We start from the raw sequence: 6,357 nt of genomic DNA, 5'->3' as shown, positions 1-6,357 counted from the left end.
TGATGATTTTACACGTGGAAAATCCCCATTGGTCGGGGCTGTTAATGGGTTATCGGATCCAAAACCCGACCCGATAGCTTAACGGTGTTCCGTTACGGTGGATGCCACGTGTCGGTCACCCTTGACGAAAGCACTTCTATGACGCACGATTTATCGTCATGGAAGTGGACACTTCCGTGATGATAATTTTGGAAATGTCATGGAACACTTCTACGACAGCACAGGTATAACTATCTTGATTCTATCATAAATTTGTCATGGATGTACATGCAAGACAAAAAAGCGACCTACTGTGACAAACACGTATCATCACGGAAGTGTATTTTTTTAGTGCTAGCTCGCTAAGATCTTGCGGACGAACTCGACGAACTCGCAACACAGAAGGACACGGGGTTTATACTGGTTCGGGCCACCGTTGTGGTGTAATACCCTACTCCAGTGTGGTGGTGGATTGCCTCTTGGGCTGATGATGAACCATACAAGGGAAGAACGGCCTCCTGAGGTTGAGGCGTTCTTGAGCTCGATGAGCTTGTGCGTGTGGGGGTGGTCTCTCCCTCCCTAAAGTGGTGGCTAGTCCTATTTATAGAGGCCCTGGTCCTCTTCCCAAATATCGAGCGGGAAGGGAGCCAACAATGGCGGGCTAATTTGAAGGGGGACAGCTAGTACAAGCTATCCTGACAAAAGTAGTCTTCGCATGCACAAAGTTCTGGTGGTGACACTGCTTTGGGCTCCACGATGACCTCCGTCTTGCAGTCCGTGGTCTTGGTCTTGTTGCACCGGAATGGCAACCTTTGCCTGATGCATCGGTACTCCGCGGCTGTGCCTGCCCCCTTTGCACCAAAGAGGAAACAAGGACGCTACGCGCACTGGCACCCGCCTGGTGCCCGTCTGGTGTCGATCGTCACGGCTCACGTCACGAGAGCCTCGTGAGGTTCGCCTCGCCTTGATATCTCCGCTCCTCGTGAGCCTGCCTAGCTAGGCCACTCCAGAGGAGGTCTTCCGTCATCCGCCTCACGAGGCTTGGCCCCTAGTGAGGGTCTCGGGTGCTTTGTTGGTGAAGACGGGTCGTACGGCCTGCTGGCTCAACCACGCCGCGGGCCGCAGGCAGGCAAGTCTGGGGACCCCCGTTCCCAGAACACCGACAGTAGCCCCCGGACCCAAGATGTGCTCGGGCTTGGCTTCGCGGCGAAGCCAAGTGTCAAGTTCGGAGCACCGCGGGCCCCAAAAGCCTACGGCCTCGGTTGACACGTGGAGGTTGATTGGACGTGGGCGTCTCCGCTTCCCATGTTGTTGCGGCAACTGCTTGACCTGACAAAAGGCTGGCGTGGGCGGCACTTGCCTTCATTGCTTCTTCCTCACCTCACTCCAGATCCCCTTTCTTGCTCTTCGCCGCCGCTACCTACAGATCTGCTCCGGCCTCGCTCTGCATCTGCCGCCCATGGCGCCGCGCAAAGTCAGGACTTCCTCGTCCCCGGCTTGGTATGAGCCCGCTCTTGAGGCGCCCACTGTCACGGAGAAGAGCCTTACCTCCGTGCACGTGCTGATGGCGAGAGAGAGCAACGAGTGGGGGAAGATGGAGCTCCGGCTTGCCTCCGACGAGCCGGAGCCTGAGGGGAGCACCTTCTTCCCCTTCTTTTCGAGTAGCGTTGCCATCGGGTTCGTTCCTCCCTTCTCTGATTTCTTCTATGAAGTCCTCGACCAATATGGGCTGCAGGCGTTGCATCTCCACCCCAACTCTGTCCTCCTCCTGTCCATCTTTGCCTACTACTGTGAGGCGTACCTAGGCGTGATGCCTTTCGTGGCGCTCCTGCGCCACTTCTTCTTCCTTCATGTCAGCGAGGGTCACATCTCTGGATGCGCCAACTTCGTTGTCCGGCAAGGCCAACTCGATCTCAAGCACCGGGAAGAGGGCCGATAACATTCGATCCAAGTGGGTCATGGTGGACACCAAGCTCGCCCATCCGCGCCTGGCATTGCCGACGGAGGCACCCCAGCAAGGCAAGGAGTGGCCCAGGGTGGAGCTTGTCAACGAGCGGGCATCGTCAGTGTTGGAGCAGATGATGACTGACCTAAAGCCGGGCAATGTGAGGGTGGCCAAAATAACGGGAGCGATGGTCCTGAGGGAGTTCTTGACGCTGCGGGTCGCCCCACTCCAGGCGCGTGAGCGCCCCTTCTGGCAGCTTGAAGGAGGGGAAAACAAGGCCCGCCTGAGGCTGGAGGACCTGCCTGATGACGAACTGGACGCTGTCCTGCGCCTCATAGTTGGGGACAACTAGGAGTACCCGCCTAGCGCCTTCATTCCCCTATTCCAACACAGGGACCGGGAGGAATTCGTCGCCTCCAGGCCGACATTTGATGCGCGCGGGCTGGTGCCTCCGGTGCTTTCGGGAGCTCCTTCGGCACAGAAACCGGTGGATGTGTCTTCTGGCGAGTCCCGCGGAGAGGGGGAGGAGGAGGAGGACTCTGAGGAGACCCCGGAAGAGGTGGAGGAGACCTCCCCTCCGAGCAAGGCCGAGATTCTCTGTGCTCTTCCTGATTACGCCAAGGCCGACGCCTACCAAGGAGGGAAGGAGCAACCCCTCATCCCGACGAAGGGTAGGTCGTCGCTGGTGGACCGTGGTGCCGCCTCCACCCCAACACCTCCTGGGGCTAGATCCGGTTCCTCCTCCGCACCGCATGGCACCACCAGAGCCCGAGCACCTGCTCCTCAGGTCCCGGTGCTGTCGGGCCTCAAGCTTCACAAGCGAAAGGTGGAGTACCTTGCGGTGGACCGGTAGGTGTTTCGAACTTCGCTTGGTCCGTGCGGGTGCTTGTTTTTTTTTCTGATGCTCGCCTTTGGTTGATCAGGCCGACATCTTTGGCGAAGAAGAGGAAGGAGGGTAAGGCAGTTGTGCCTTCCTCCGTAGAGCAAGGAGGCAACATCGCCCGTGCCTCCCCAGCCTGGTCGTCTTCACGGGGCTAAGAGGAGCTCCGCCGCATGGAGTCAGCCCCCATGGCCCCGCTAGCTCCAGAGGTGCCGGTACTTGGCACGGCTGATGAGGTCCCAGCTGCTCCGAAACCCGCGGTCTCCCAAGCCCCGGTGATGATGTCGCTTCCTCCTACTGCTGCGCCTCCGCTCCTGCTGCCGTCTTGGAGCGTGCCCTTTCAGAGATGACCCAACTACAGGCGGATCTCCTGAGCGCTGACCCACGCCTAGTGGCCGGGCGTCTGGAGTTGGCCTCCGGCTGGCTTCATTCTGACCTGGCAGTACGCGCGGTGCTGGGCCAGGCTGTTGCGGCTTCCAAGAGAGAGAGAAGCAAGGAGCCGTCGGTGCTGTAGCCGATCGTGGGGCGGCGCTGAAAGAAGCCAAGGCCGCCCATGACCGCTGCCAAGCGCTGGAGGGCGAGTTGCAGAGCCTGCGCGATAAGCACGCCGAAGAGGCGCGCCATCGCAAAGTAGAGGAGAAGGAGATGAAGTCCCGGGAGGAAGCCGTCAAGAATCGTGATGCTGAGATGGCGGAGCTGGGGAAGAGGCAGGTTGCTGAGCGCAACCAGTTGGAGGAGCTGGAGCAAAAGATGGGGGCGAAGGAGGCCGATCTCAATGCCAAGGCACATGTCCTGGCCGAAGACTGTGTGGCCTTCGCCGATCTCAAGAAGATATCTCGAAAGGCGCTGAGGATGCTCTACGAGCATGGCCTGGAGAAGCCGTCGGATACTGACAAGGACGGCCCTACCCAGCTGCTTCCTCTCGTGGTGAAGGCGCTTGAGGAGGTCGTTGAGGGCCTTGGTCCCATGGCGGAGGTGGAAGCTCATGTTCTGTCTTCAGCTGCACTTACCCGCGTCCTCAGCCATCTGCACCTCCGCGACCCCAACGCCCAGCTTGGCGAGCTGCTGGAGCCTGTGGCTGAAGATCTCTACAAAACCGCCGCCGCAGCCGTTCAAGGTCAAGTGAAGGCTTTGCTAAGGAAGTTCCGCGGCTTTGTCTCCGATCCTCTGACTGGTGATGCCGCGGATCCTGCGGCTGGTAGCGAAGGTGAGGACATCGTCGCCCACAGGGGAGCTCCTTCCGCAGGCGACGGCGACATCCAGGGGTGACCTGCAGCTATTCTCCTTGTTTCATTCCTGCGACATCCAGGGCCTCGTGGAGGTGTTTAGACTTTCCATTTGGTATTGTGAGAACATTATGCTTGTAATATTTGCTTTGAGATTCCGCGTTTTCCCTCCTTATTTGCCTTGTTCTGCATCGGCAAAGCCCGGCCCCGTGCATACCTCAACCGCCGTTGGGCCGACCGGAGACCAGGACAGTCCAAGGAGTGAGGGGCTACGTGACCAGTTAGGCTCCTGAGTCGCGATGCTCAGGAGTCCCCCTTGACGTGCGAACAACATATAGGAAGAGTTCGTGATGATAGATTAATGTTCTACGTCGGCAGAGCCCGGCCCCACGCATGCCTCAACCGCCGTTGGGCCAACCGGAGACCAGGACGGACCAAGGGGTGAGGGGCTACGTGACCAGTTAGGCTCCTGAGTCGTGATGCTCAGGAGTCCCCCTTGACGTTCAAACAATTTCCATACATGCCCTCGCCGAGGCCTTGGGAGGGGCGCGCGATGCCCAGGTCTGGGGGACCTGGTTGGGTGGCGTGCGCTTGGGCGTGACCCGAGCGCAGCCCCCGTGCCCAGCCCCCTCGCGTGACTCTCCCGAGGGGAGGCGTCGTGGTGAGGCTGGGCACCGAGCTGTGGGCTCCCTGAGGTTGGTACGACCGTGGGGTCATCCTCAGTTGTTTATCACCAGCGCGGAGCATAGTGCTTCCGCTTGTGCATGGGCATAGCCACTCCTCGGCAGTGTCGACAGCCAGCACGGAGCATGGAGCTTCCACTTGGGCGTGGGATGGGGGCCCCCTCTGGGAGGATTCCCTGGGTGTGTACAGCCCCGCCCTAACACGTGGCTTGCACGGCAAGGCTGCGAGGTGTATCTGGGCACTCGTGAGCCAGCATGGGACACACGAGGCCCTACCTCAAGGCGGGTTGCACCTGGTCTTGAGTCTTGGTGACTGTATGTCCCTGCAAGGCGGTTAGATGCAAGCACTCTACGTCCTCAGGTCCCGTCCCTCGAGCGAGCTCAGCCGCCGCTGGTATGCCGGGTCGCGATGCCGTGGTCAAGGCCAAGGGGTGAGGGTTGGAGAGCCAGTAAGAGCTCCTGAGTCGCTATGCTCAGGAGCCCTCCTTTTAACGTGCAAGCAAATTGCATGGGGCGAACGGACCCGTGGCGGGCGGTGATCAAACAGGTGATAGCAGTTGGCAGGTTAAGCATGAAGAGCAGATTGTGTGGGATAAATGCAGGAAGGTACATGCCACTGGGTCTGGCCCGAGCGGCGTGGGGATGATGCAGCCTGAGGGGCGCCCCCAGCGAGGTAGGCTTAGAAACATAAGCAGAAGGGATACATGCCACAGGGACGGACCCACGCGGCCTGGGAATAGTGCAGCCCGAGGGGCGCTCCCAGCTTAAATGAACTTGGAAGATGTCACCTGGGTTTGTAGACGAAGTAGAGCTGGTGCAGCTGAAGCCATGTGTTTAAGGAATGACTCCTCATGATCCACCATGACTCTGAGCCTCGGGAGGCTCTGGGAGCTCAGCAGGTTCCCTGAAGGCCGTCACCATCTCCTCCAGAATGGCGTGGAACCTGGCCTCCTGAGCTTCCAGGACTTGCCGCACATTGCGCTGATAGGCCGACACCACGCTCGGCAAGCCGAAGGGCATGCGAACGAAGCTGTGTGGTGGGCCCTCACAGCGGCCCGCGCATGATGGCCAAAAGCGTTCCTAAGATGTGGCCCTGTTGAGCCCTGGGATGTCGACGCAGGCGCGCAGCTCAGCACCCTCGCCTGGGTGGTGAGCCACACTCTGTGAGCGGCTGTCGCCACACATGGCTCTTGCGTCTTGTAGCTCTTGGGTGGTCTTGGTGATGAACTCCTGGGTGGTGGGCTCTCCTTGCCCCATGCTCTCCTGAGGAACATGTGCCATGAAGCATGCTTCCAAGTGGTGCCCAAGCGCCTCCCTCGTGAGATTGGCAAGGTCTGAGGCCCTCCAGAAGAGAGCCCCCGAGCCTTGCCTGAGGAGGGCGCCGGGCGCACTTTCCTATGCGGTGGAGGGAGGCGCCCTGGAGGGAACGCCGATCCTGACGAGGCTCCTGACGCGACGCCATCTTCACTTCTGTTGTCAGGGTTGTCGATTGCCGCGGCTTGGAAGGCGCGCTCAAGGGAGCACACCGCATCCCTTTCTTCACATGGGACCGTGATGATCCCCCCGCTTCCTGGCATCTTGAGGACGTTGTAGCCGTGGTGAGTGACTGCCATGAACTTAGCCAGGGCTGGATACCCGAGGATG

This window comes from Triticum urartu, chromosome 6, assembly GCF_003073215.2.
Source record: "Triticum urartu cultivar G1812 chromosome 6, Tu2.1, whole genome shotgun sequence".
NCBI classification, from domain to species: domain Eukaryota; kingdom Viridiplantae; phylum Streptophyta; class Magnoliopsida; order Poales; family Poaceae; genus Triticum; species Triticum urartu.
This window is presented reverse-complemented; position numbering follows the sequence as displayed.